Source organism: Macaca nemestrina, chromosome 13 (assembly GCF_043159975.1).
Source record: "Macaca nemestrina isolate mMacNem1 chromosome 13, mMacNem.hap1, whole genome shotgun sequence".
Taxonomy (NCBI): Eukaryota; Metazoa; Chordata; class Mammalia; order Primates; family Cercopithecidae; genus Macaca; species Macaca nemestrina.
The window spans coordinates 4,607,595-4,621,675 of record NC_092137.1 but is presented as its reverse complement, the minus strand read 5'-3'; positions in this window follow the sequence as shown (position 1 = coordinate 4,621,675).

Below are 14,081 nucleotides of genomic sequence, written 5' to 3'. Positions count from 1 at the left end.
AAAAGGATTTGAATGAGCACCTCACAAAGAAGGTACACAGACGGCAAGCATAAGAAATTATGTCTAAAATTATTTGTCATTAGGGAAATACAAATTAAAACAGTAATAAAAGACACATCTATTAGCATGGTTAAAATTAAAAAACACCACCAATTGCTGATGAAGATGCAGAACAACAGGAATTCTCCTTCATAGAGGATGAGAATACAAAAAGGTACATTTATTTTGGAAGAGAGTTCGGCAGCTTTTTACAAAGCTAAACATAGTCTTACCATACAATCCAGCAATCAATCACACGCCTAGGTATTTACCAACTTATGCTCACACAACACCATGCACATGAATGTTTATAGCAGCTTTATAATTGCTCCAAACTGGAAGCAACCAAGATATTCTTAAGCAAATGAATAAACAAACTCTGGCACACCCTCACTATAAACTACTATTTAGCAATAAACAAAAATGCTATCAAAGCACACAAAGATATGGGTGAATCTTATCTGCATTTTGCCAAATGAAAGCAGCAGTTTATGATTGTATATATAAATGATTCCATTTCCAAGGCATTCTGAAAAAGGAAAAACTATAGAGGTGGTAAAAGGATTAGCAATTGCCAAGGGTTAGTGGGAGGATTAATATGTGAAGCCCAGGGAATTTTATAGAACAGTGAAAATATTCACTGTATGAATCTGTAATGGTGGATACATGGCATTAGGCATATGTCAAAATTCATAGAACTTTATAGTGCAAAGATTCAATATTAATGTATACAACTTAGGAAAAATTAGGATGTTGGGGCCATCCAAGAGTAGAATGTATCACGTGACAAAAACAGTTTAACTGTGTTATAAATATATGAAAACTGTATTATAAATATATGAAAAAAACTCACTGAAGGGGTTTAAAAACGAGCAAAGTACTTGAATAGACATTTCCACAAACAAGACAGTCAAATGGCTAATAAGCACATGAAAAGATGCTCAGCATTCCTAATCATTAGGGAAATGCAAATCAAAACTCCTATGAGATTCTACTTCACAATCACTTACAATGTCTACCACCCACAACAACAACAAAAACCCAGGAAATAACGAGTGCTGGCAAAGACAGGGAGTACCCTTATGCACTGATAGTGAGAATCTGAAATGGTGCAACCCCTGTGAAACGTGTATGGCAGTTACTAAAAATAAATAAAAATAGAATTACCATAGGATCCAGCAATTCCACTTCTGGATATACATCCCAAAGAACTGAAAGCAGGGCCTCCATGATATGTTGCACACCCACGTTCATAGCAGCAATATTCACAATAACTAAAACATGGAAACAACCCAAGTGTCCATTGAGGGATGAAGAGATAAGCAGAATGTGCTATCCACACGCAATGACATATTATTCAGCCTTAAAAAGGAAGTCAATCCTGACACATGCTACAAAACCAATGAAACGTGAGAACATAATGCTCAGTGAAATAAGCCAATCAAAATAAGCCAGTACAAAATGACAAGTAGTATATAATTCCACTGGTTTGTGGTACTTAGAAAGTCAAAATCAGAGAGACAGAAAGTAGAATGGCAGTTGCCAGGAGCTGCAGGGAGCGGGTCATGTTTAATGGGTTATGGTAATGTTAGTGTTCAATGGGTCCAAAATTTCAGTTTCACATGAAGAAAGTGTTCTGGATGTGGATGATGCTAATGGTTGTAGTCTTATAAACGTATTAATAACAATGAACTCTACACTTAGAAATGGTTCATATGTAATTTTATGTCATGTATATTTTACCACCATGAAAAATATGGGGAAAAAAAGTGTTACTGAGAAACACATTTTAAGTATAAGAATGCAGAATAATTAAAAATGAAATACTATAAAGACATACTGTATAGATAATTATCAAAGACATATGAAATAAAGACAGATTTACTAATACCAGGAAAAAGATTTTAAGCAAAGAAACATGAATAAGACTAAAAAAGTGTATTTCACAGTGATAAAGAGGTTAATCCAACAGGAAGTTATCACAATCCCAAATCTGTGAAAATCTATACATAGTTTCAAATAAATTTATGCATAGTTTCTTAAAAATCTAGAAAAAATAAAAGATAAAATCCAAGGAAGAAAATGATAATAAAACACAAAAAAGTCAATGGAATAGAATATATACATAAAGTAGAGGAAATAAAGCTAAAATGGGCTCTTTGAAAGGATTGATTCAACTAAGCCACAGGCGATATACATCAAGGAAAAAGAGAAAAGAAATTACGAAATTCCAGAATGAATAAGGATACATCATTAGAGATCCCAAATAAATAGGATTATATCTTTCCTGAATAGTAAGAATGCTTGGAATATGCAGTTCTAGGCTTAATTCACTTCTTTAGTAATTTCAGGACATCTGGCCTTTCTTTCTTGGCTGCAAGGTAGCTGCCACAGCTTCAGGCATCACTTCCTCAAGGAACTGTGATCCGAAGCATTAAACGGAATTGGGATTTTCTCTTCACCTACTCTATATTGTCAAAGAAAATTATTTCCTATAATTAAACTAATAGACATCATTCATATACCATTGGTTGGAACTAGGGTTACAGGTCTTCTGTTGCAGGGACTCTAAAACCTACACTATGGCATAAAAGTTCCCCACCTCTATTTTGAAATTTTTTGATAATCAACAAAGAAGAGGTCTGATATCTTTTGGGGAAGCTGACAAGATTCTCTGCCACATTTAGCATTTTCTCAGATGCATGAGTAAATAAATTCTCTCTTTTGCAAAAGCTAATATTGAATGACATTTGCAACTAGCATGGCGCAGGCTAATACAAACTGGACCCTACTTATCCATTAATATCTATCCTTGGGAATCAAAATAATGAAGTTTCTAGTTACAAACAACTCAGTCATTAAAAATATTCGTCTTTCACTGCCAACCATTCCTATATGTGCTGCTACACATTTTTATAGATAATAAAACTATATTTATTTTACAATGTTTTATAACGCAAAGGTAAATATTTTACTCTGCAATACAGATACACAAAGTAGATGGGTATATTCTATAAGTAGAATGGTAAGTAAAATGCAATTTTATTCAAGAAGTAGTTCTAGTGGACAATCATGGATCAGATATTGGTTCATGGCTTTGCTGTGTGAGAAACACACTGGCCACCAGGTGCTCTCAGTCCATAAGATACACAAACTAATTCCAACCTACTGAGGTAGGTGCTTTGTTGGAAATAAGTTTAGGGAGATAAGAGAGAACAGACAGTGATACAAGAAAAATTAAAATATTTTCCTGGAAGAGAAGCATTTTGTAAATTCGTCCATCCTGATGGTTGATCACACATTTTTTTCTTGCTATAGACTTTGCCCAAATAGAAATAGTTGCTGATCAATGTTGTGGAGTTCGTCCATTGATTGCACTGACTGTTTATGATGAAAGTCTGATGCGAATTGTTTATTATCAACTGGGCGGTGCATAAGATGTGAATGCTCTGATTGAATCAGAAATGTATCTGGATCCCCTACATATCACAGAGTTTGTTTCCCAAACAAGTCTGGTTAAATCAAACATCAAAGATTTTTTTGAAAAACTAGAACTTAGGAAAACAAATTCAGTCCAGCTGACATTAAACTCTGCTCCTGTCAAACCAAACAGGATTTTAATGTCTCTTGCCTGTTAAGTATTAGTGAGGAATCTGTCTAAACAGTAAAAAATACAATCCCACAGTCATTAAATCAAAGTAATTAGAACTCCAGTGATGGGTAAAAGTGGAATCATATGTTCTTCCTCGCTGGGAGCTATCCATTGGCTGGGGTATTTGGAAATCTGTGACTTCAGGTGGAGAGCTGAAGCTAAATATTATGATGTGCTTTGTGTGTGTGTTATGCAGGTCATTCTGAGCTACATGTTTTGTCTCTCTCATGTAGGAGATAAATTATATAGTGAAACTAGATGTTTAAAAACCATGTGCTACTCTTTGATAGCAACCTATAGGAGTTAACTATGTATACGTCAGTTGTCCCCGGATATTTAATATTTGCCTGGTATATCGTTGATGTAAAATTCTTGGGATTCTGGTATATTTGACTCAACAAACTCCCAAAACAAAGTGGAAGTTCTATTAAATATGCTGTGGATTAAAAATCACCTCCACCAAAGGGCAGAGTAAGATACCAGCAGAAACAGCAGTCACCAATGCTTCATGAATAAAAGCCACACTCAACCTTGAGTTAAGTGGCTGAATGGCAAGTGGCTTTCTCTGTTAAGCAGATTCTAATACTACAAAACATTTTTTTCACATCTGTTTTTAATCCTGAAATATAACATACATTGCAGAGTATACAGTAAAAACAAATTTAAAACATAATAAATTCTAAAAATACAACAAAATTAGTTATAAAATCATTCCTTGAATGATTTTGTATCAAATTAAATATTTATCCCACATTACGGTAACAGTCATCAATGTCCCTTCATTGTGTCATATATAAAAAAAACCTTCAATTTTGCAGTGACTACTATTTGGAATTTACATAGACATTGATATACCTTGCATTTCTAGCGTAATATTAAGAAAATAATAATGAATGTTAAACATACATTGACTCATCACTATATGTCAGGCAAGGCCTTCAAGCTTGAAGTGCAATGCATTCAATAATCCTCACGATGTACCTTTAAGCACTATTATTTCTGTTTTAGAGATGACAAAATTATGGCCTTGCCTCAGTCATGTAGGCAAAGTGCTCAGTATCATGCAACTTCTAACTTGTGGGCTGGGGATTTTGACTCCGGGGTACAGGACCAGGCAATTACATCGAAGCTAATCAATTGCGCCACTTTCCTTTACCACCTTCTCACTAAAAAACATGGCATTCCAGGAAAGTGTGTCACATAAAACAGTTGTGAAATGATTTCATAAATAGTAATATTCAGCCTTTAATTTCAAACTATTATATAAGCTACCATTTTTTAAACTTTCCTTTTCCACCAGTAATTTACTCCACACTCATTAATGATGATCATGACATTTTACAACCAATAAGGATTTTGGAGGGATGGCACATTGGGCAGAGAAGAGACAGACCAGAGTTATTGACTGTGTTGATGTTGACAACTGCCCTGTCACGGCCAGCTCTCTCTGCAGCCCTCCCCACAGCCTCCATGTGACATGTGTAAGCAGGCGGTGTGTTGTCAGTAATGCAGTTCTTTCTCTTTTCTTCCATCATCGTAAGTTCATTATCAGGGTAGTGCTGGTGGAGATTCATGGAAATTGGGCAGGTTTACTAGGCAGCCAGCTAATGATGCTATGCCAGGCAGGGCCCACCTCCCTTCTGTTATGACTTAAAACTTCCAGCACTACTATTTATTCTGGACAGAGATTACATTGTACCTCTAACAGCTCCCTGGCTTACCTGAAAACATCATCTAGAAGGAAGAGCTTATCAACTGGTTCCTCACAATGCCCTCCATGAAGAGGCCAGTGGGACAGAAGGGCATGCCAGCAGCTGGGCTCTGCTGAGCCTATGTGCCCACATTTCACTTTCTAAGCATTCCATATGGCATGTGAATATCTCTGTCTTACAAATTAGAAAATTAAGTTATGGTACAGCCAGTTTTATTACACAAGGCTACCGTATTAGTCCGTTTTCACACTGCTAATAAAGATACACCAGGACACTGGGAAATTTACAAAAGAAAGAAGTTCCACATGGCTGGGGAGTCCTCACAACCATGGCAGAAGGCAAAGAGAAGCAAGTCACATCTTGTGTGGATGGCAGCAGGCAAACAGAGAGCTTGTACAGAGAAACTGCCCCTTACAAAACCATCAGATATCTTGAGACTTACTCACTATCACGAGAAGAGCACAGGAAAGACCTGCCCCATGATTCAATCATCTCCCACCGGGTCCCTCCCACAACATGTGGAATACGTGGGAGCTACAATTCAAGATGAGATTTGGATGGGGACACAAAGCCAAACCACACAATTCTACCCCTAGCCCCTCCCAAATCTTGTGTCCTCACATTTCAAAACCAACCATGCCTTCCCAACTGTGATGTTTAATACTGAGTGTCAACTTGATTGGATTGAAGGATGCAAAGTATTGATCCTGGGTGTGTCTGTGAGGGTTTTCCCAAAAGAGATTAACATTTGAGTTAGTGGGCTGGAAAAGGCAGAACCACCCTAAATCTGGGTAGGCAGAATCTGATCAGCTGCCAGTGTAGCTAGAATAAAAACAGGCAGAAAAATGTGAAAAGAGAGACTGGTCTAGCCTCCCAGCCTATATCTTTCACCTGTGCTGGATGCTTCCTGCCCTTGAACATCAAACTCCAAGTTACTTAGTTTGGGACTCAGACTGGCTCTCCTTGCTCCTCAGCCTGCAGACAGCCTATTGTGGGACCTTGTGATCATGTGAGTTAATACTTAATAAACTCCTTTATATATATGGAATACATATATATATAGAGAGAGAGAGCACACTGATGTTGATTCCAAGGTACCCAAAACGTCATTGTGGTCTGCCACTTAAAGTAGTGGCTTATTGAGGTCAGTGAATTAATGGAGTTTTAGCTCAGGTCCAACTTCTAGTGGGTCCAGTGGGTCCCCAGACTCATCCTGTAGTTATTTCCGCAGTGCCAGAATGCAAAACTGGCATATAAATACTTAGCAGCTGGCAGAAACCCCACATTGGCTCCCTGACTGGTAGGGTTAGGAGTATTATGATGGGAAAGGCCAAATGGAAGCCATTAGAGCTGTCTCTACCTAGAAAACTAATAAATCAAAAACAATATCACATCCCGGGAGGGACTGCTGAGATTAGTGCCACCATCAAGGACTTGAAAAACATGGGGGTGTTGATTCCCACCACATCCCCATTCAACTCTCCCATTTGACCTGTGCAGAAGATAAATGGATTTTGGAGAATGACAATGGATTGTTGTAAGCTTAACCAAGTTGTGACTCCAGTTGCAGCTGCTGTACCAGATGTGTTTCATTGCTTGAGCTAATTAATACATCTCCTGGTAACTGGTATGAAGCCATTGATCTCCATTCCTGTCCATAAGGCCCACCAGAAGCCATTTGCCTTCAGCTGGCAAGGCCAGAACTATACCTTTACTGTGTTACCTCACGAGTATATAACTCTCCAGCTTTGTGTCATAATCTTATTTGGAGAGACCTTGATTGCTTTCCACTTCTACGAGATATTACATTGGTCCTTTACATGGATGACATTATGCTCATTGGATCCAGTGAGCAAAAAGTAGCAAACCAACTGGACTTGTTGGTGAGACATTTGCATGACAGAGGATGGGAAATAAATCCAACTAAAATTCAGGGACCTTCTAACTCAGTAAAATTTCTATGGGTTCAGTGAAGTGGGACCTGTTGAGATATTCCTTCTGAAGTGAAAGATAAGTTGCTGCATCAGACCCCTCTTACAACCATGAAAGAGGCACATTGCCTAGTGGGCCTATTTGGATTTTGGAGATAACACATTCCTCATTTGGGAGTGTTACTCTAGCCCATTTATTGAGCAACCTAAACAGCTGCCAGTTTTAAATGGGGTCCAGAACAGGAGAAGGCTCTGCAACAGGTCTAGGCAGCTGTGCCAGTTGCTCTGTCACTTGGGCCATATAGACCCAGCAGATCCAATGGTGCTAGAGGTGTCAGTGGCAGATAGGGATTCTGTTTGGAGTTTTTGACAGGACCCCATAGGTGAATCACAGTGGAGACCTCTAGGATTTTGGAGCAAAGCCCTGCCATCTGCAGAAAACTACTCTCCTTTTGAGAGAAAGCTCTTGGCTTGTTACTGGGCTCCAGTGGAAACTGAATGTTTGACTATGAGTCATCAAGTCATCATGCTACCTGAACTGCCTATCATGAACTAAGTGCCTTCTGACTCATCTAGCCATAAGGTGGGTCATGCACAGCAGCATTCCATCATCTAAGGGAAGTGGTATATATGTGATCAGGCTCAAGCGGGTCCTGAAAGCACAAGGAAGTTACATGAGGAAGTGACTCAATGCCCATGGTCTCCACTCTGGCCACCCTGCCTTCTCTCCGACAACCTGCACTGATGGACACATGGGGAGTTTCCTATGATTAGTTGACCGAGGGAGAGAAGACTAGGACCCGACTCACAGATGGTTCTGCACAACATGCAGGCACCATTTAAAAGTGGACAGCTGCATCACTACAGCCTCTTTCTAGGACATCCCTGAAGGACAGTCGTCAAGGGAAATCATCCCAGTGGGCAGAACTTCGAGCAGTATATCTGGTTGTGCACTTTGCATGGAAGGAGAAATGGCCAGATGTGTGATTATATACTGATTCATGGGCTGTAGCCAATGGTTTGGCTGGATGGTCAAGGACTTTGAAGAAGCATGATTGGAAAATTGGTGACAAGTAAATGTGGGGGAGGGGAGAGGTATGTGGATGGACCTCTCTGAGTGGTCAAAAACTGTAAAGATATTTGTATCCCATGTGAGTGCTCACCAACAGGGTGACCTCAGTAGAGGAGGATTTTAATAATCAAGTGGAAAGGATGACCCGTTCTGTGGATATAACTCAGCCTCTTTCCCAAGCCACCCCTGTCATTGTCCAATGGGCCCATGAACAAAGTGGCCATGGTGGGAAGGATGGAGGTTGCCCATGGGCTCTGCAACATGTACTTCCACCCACCAAAGCTGACCCACTATGGCCACTGCTGAGTGCCCAGTTCTCCAGCAGCAGAGACTGACACTGAACCCTCAATATGGCACCATTCTTTGGGGTGATCAGCCAGCTACCTGGGGGCAGGTTCATTATATTGGACCTCATCCATCATGGGAAGGGCAGAAGTTTGTCCTCACTGGGATAGACACTTACTTCAGATATGAGTTTGTCTATCTTGCATGCAATGCTTCTGCCAAAACTACCATCCGTGAACTCACAGAATGCCTTATCCACTGTCATGGTATTCCACACAGCATTGCCTCTGACAAAGACACTCATTTTATGGTTAAAGAAGAGTGGCAGTGGGCTCATGCTCATGGAATTCATTGTCTTACCATGTTCCCCGTTATCCCCAGGCAGCTGGATTGATAGAATTGTGGAATGGCCTTTTGAAGTCACAATTACAATGCCAACTAGGTGACCATACTTTGCAGGGCTGGGGCAAAGTTCTCCAGAAGGCCATGTATGCTCTGAATCAGTGTCCGATATATGGTCCTGTTTCTCCCATAGCCAGTATTCACGGGTCCAGGAGTCAAGGGATGGAAGTGGAAGTGGCACCACTCACCATCACCCCTCGTGATCCACTAGCAAAATTTTTGTTTCCTGTTCCTGCGACATTACGTTCTGCTGTCCTAGAGGTCTTAGTTCCAGAGGGAGGAATGCTGCCACCAGGAGACACAACAACAATTCCATTAAACTGGAAGTTAAGATTGCCACCTAGACACTTTAGGCTCCTCCTACATTTAAGTTAACAGGCTAAGAAGAAGTTACAATGTTGGCTGGAGTGACCTGAACTATCAAGATGAAATCAGTATACCACTTCCTTACTCAAGTAAGGACGAAGATGCATGGAATACAGGAGATCCATTAGGGTGTCTCTTAGTATTACCATGCCCTGTGATTAAGGTCAATGAGAAGCTACAACAACCCAAACCAGGCGGGACTACAAATGATGCAGAACCTTCAGAAATGAAGGTTTGGGACACTCCATGAGGGAAAAAAAAAAAAAAAAAAAAAACAAAAAACAAAAAAAAAAAACCACAACCTGCTGAGGTGCTTGCTGAAGGCAAAGGCAATACAGAATGAGGAGTAGAAGAAGGTCATCATCAATACCAACTATAACCACGTGACCAGCTGCAAAAATGAGGACTGTAACTGTCATGAGTATTTCATCCTTCTTTTGTTAAAAACACGTTTGTGCATATATATACTTGTACTAAGAAAATATCTTCATTTTATTTTCTTTCTTTGTTATCATGTGACATAAGATTTATTGACTTCACATCAGTATTTAAGTATTGTTAACTTTATGTAATACTATTTGGGTTGAGGATTGGTGCATTTCTGGTTGTACAAAAGACAGTTGTATTATGTTAGGCATAATTATGACCTTATTACTGTCTTTACTTGAAGATTATGTATGATCTCCGAAGATGTGTATGGGTTGAAATGGACAAGAGTGGACTTGTGATGGTTAATACTGAGCATCAATTTGATTGGCTTGAAGGATACAAAGCATTGATCCTGGGTGTGTCTATGAGGGTGTTGCAAAAGGAGATTAACATTTGAGTCAATGGGCTTGGAAAGGCAGACTCACCCTTTACCTGAGTGGGCAAAATGTAATCAGCTGCCAGCACAGCTAGAATATAAGCAGGCAGAAAAATGTGAAAAGAAAGACTGGCCTAGCCTCCCAACCTACGTCCTTCTCCCATGCTGGATGCTTCTTGCCCTAGAACATCAGATTCCAAGTTCTTCAATTTTGGAACTTGGACTGGCTCTCCTTGCATCTCAGCCTATAGATGGCCTATTGTAGGACCCTGTGATCATACGAATTAATAAACTCATATATATATTCCATTAGTTCTGGACCTCTAGAGAACCCTGACCAATACAACAACAGTCCTCGAGAGTCTTAAAATATTTCCACATTAACCCAAAAGTCAACAGTCCAGTCAAAAGTCTGATTGAAGACAAGGAAAGTCCCTTCCAGCTATAAGCCTGTTGAAATCAAAAGCAAGTTAGTTACTTCCTAGACAGAATGCAGGTATAGGCATTGGGTAAATACAACCATTCCAAGTGGGAGAAATTGGCCAAAACAAAGAGGCCACAGGCCCCATTCAAGTACAAAATCCAGCAGAACAGTAAAATCTTAAAGCTTCTAAATGTTCTCCTCCATGTCTCACATTTAGGTCACCTTTATGCAAGAGGTGGGTTCCCACGGTCTTGGGCAGCTCTTCCCCTGTGGCTTTGCAGGATGTAGGCACTCTCCTGGCTGCTTTTATGGTCTGGTGCTGAATGTCTGCAACTTTTCCAGATGCACTGTACAACTTGTCAGTGGATCTACCATTCTAAGGTCTGGAGAATGGTGGCCCTCCTCTCACAGCTGCACTAAGCAGTACCCCACTAGGGACTCTGTCTGGGGGCTCTGACCCCAAATTTCCCTTCTGCACTGCCCTAGCAGAGGTTCTCTATGAGGGCTCTGCCCCTGCAGAAAACTTTTGCCTGGGAATCCAGGCATTTCCATACATCCTCTGAAATCTAGGCAGAGGTTTCCAAACCTCAATTCTTGACTACTGTGCACCTGCAGGCTCAACATCATGTGGAAGCTGCCAAGTCTTGGCAACAGCTTGAGATGTACCTTGACCTCTTTTAGTCATGACTGGAGTGGCTGGGATGCAGGACACCAAGTCACTAGACTGCACACAGCAGAGGGAACCTGGACCCAGCTCATGAAACCATTTTTTCCTCCTAACCCTCCAGGCCTGTGATGGGAGGGGATGCTGCCAAGGTCTCTGACAAGCCCTGGAGACATTTTCCCAATTATCTTGGTAATTAACATTCGACTATTCATTACTTATGCAAACTTATTCAGCTGGCTTGAATTTCTCCTCAGAAAATGGGATTTTCTTTTCTATTGCCCTGTCAGGCTGCAAATTTTCCAAAATTTTATGCTCTGCTTCTCTTATAACACTAAATGCCTTTAACAGCACCCAAATCACATCTTGAATGCTTTGCTGCTTAGAAATTTCTTCTGCCAGATGGGCGGATCACAAGGTTAGGAGATTGAGACCATCTTGGCCAACATGGTGAAACTCCGTCTCTACTAAAAATACAAAAATTAGCTGGATGTGGTGGCACGTGCCTGTAATGCCAGCTACTCAGGAGGCTGAAGCAGGAGAATCGCTTGAACCAGGGAGTCAGAGGTTGCAGTGAGCCAAGATTGCACCACTGCACTCCAGCCTGGCAACAGAGCGAGACTTCATCTCAAACAAACAAACAACAACAAAAAAGAAATTTATTCTTCCAGATACCCTAAATTATCTCTCTCAAGTTCAAAGGTCCACAAATCTGTAGGGGAGAACCACAATGCCACCAGTCTCTTTGCTAAAACATAACAAGAGTCAACTTTGCTCCAGCTCCCAACAAGCTCCTCATTTCCATCTGAGACCACCTCGGCCTGGACATTATCGTCCATATCACTCTCAGCATTTTGGGCAAAGTCATTCAACAAGTGTCTAGGAAGTTCCAAACTTTCCCACATTTTCCTGTCTTTTTCTGAGCTCTCCAAGCTGTTCTAGACCCTGCCCATTACCCAGTTCTAAAGTTGTTTCCACATTTTTGGGTACCTACAGCAGTGACCCGCTCTACTGGTACCCATATCTATATTGTGTAGGGTCCTCTAGAGGAACAAAACTAATAGGAAATATATATATTTCACACAATATATATACTCCCACAATCACAAGGTCTCACAATAGCCTGTCTGCAAGCTGAGGAGCAAGGAAGCCAGTCTGAGTCCCAAAGGTGAAGAAGTTGGAGTCAGATATTTGAGGGCAGGAAGCATCCAGCATGGGAGAAAGATGGAGGCTGGGAGGCCAGTCTAGTCTTTTCACATTCTTCTGCCTGCTTTTCTTATTCTGGCTGTGCTGGCAGCTGATTAGATTTACCCACCCAGATTAAAAATGGGTCTACATTTCCCAGCTCACTGACTCAAATATTAATCTCTTCGGGCAACACCCTCACAGACACACCCAGGGGCAATACTTGGCATTCTTCAGTCCAATCAAGTTGACACTCAGTATTAACCACCACAGTTACAGACTTTGAATGTATCAAAATCTGGAGTCAAACCGAGGCACTTAGACTACGCTTGGAAGACAAGACAGAATTTCTATGGGAAGACAAGATCTCTGCAGACTGACCCTCATGGAGTTTGGGCATTTTGTCCAGGCTTGTGCTGGAGAGTAGCATAGTGCTAGCTCCTTCATTTCTCTCACCCTGGACCATTTCCATAATTAAAGGGTAAGTTTCTCTCTTGCAGTCCAAATTCAGAAAATTGATCCTGAACTGCAAATAATTAGCAAAATACTGTCTTAAGGAATGTGTTTTCCACCCTAAATGTGTCTGCTTCACTTTGCTTTCAGAACTTGGCTCATTAAGAAGGAACAGAGAGTTCTTTTTGCCATGTCATCTTAGCCTCCAGGACAGCAACAAAATGAATGTAATCACAGGAAATGCAGGGGTTTACTGGGAAGTCTAAAAATGTACATATAGACTTGGAGATGGAAATCCAGCACCATGTTGGAAGCATTTGAGATGAAAATTTTAAGATACAATGAATTTCTCTAAGTTTCTCTTCAAAGTTCAGCCTGTGAGCTTCCTTGTTCTTTGTTCTCAAACCCAACTTTCTTGATCTCCATGCCTCCTTGCCTAAGTTACTGTAAACAACCTTCCTGTCAGTGCTAATCAATAACTCACATCTGTTCCCTTCGTTACCGTGTACCCATTCCACCCTTCAAAACCACATGTCCACCCTTTGAGACTGCATGTCCCACCACTGTAACTCGCTTTCCTCTTCCCCCTTCCTTATTTGGGAAAAAATATTCACAAGTAGCCAATCAGGTCAGTTTAGTTTGTGCGGTCCGACTCCAGCCCATGGGGGAGTGACACAGAGATAGGGTCTATGCATTAAAGATAAAAACCCCTTCGTTCCTTTGTTTCCTGTGCTCTTGCCATTGCTCCATCTGCGAGATGCACCCTTCTATAGAAGTAAAATTGCCTTACTGAGAAAATGGATGTTACAGTGCTATTTCTTTTACAGCACCGAAAATTTGTTTCTAACAAAATTTCCATACATTTTCTGCTTTCAAATAAGGATTCTGCCTTGATATATAATATAGTTTGAATATGTCCCCTCCAAATCGATGCTGATTTGTAAACCCCAATGTTGGATGTGGGGCCTGATGGGAAGTGTTTGGGTCCTGGGGGTGGATTCCTCATGGTTTGGTGCTGTCCTTGAGAAAGTGAGTGAGTTATTGTTCTCACAAGATCTGGTTGCTTAAAAGTGTGTGGCTCCTCCCACCCT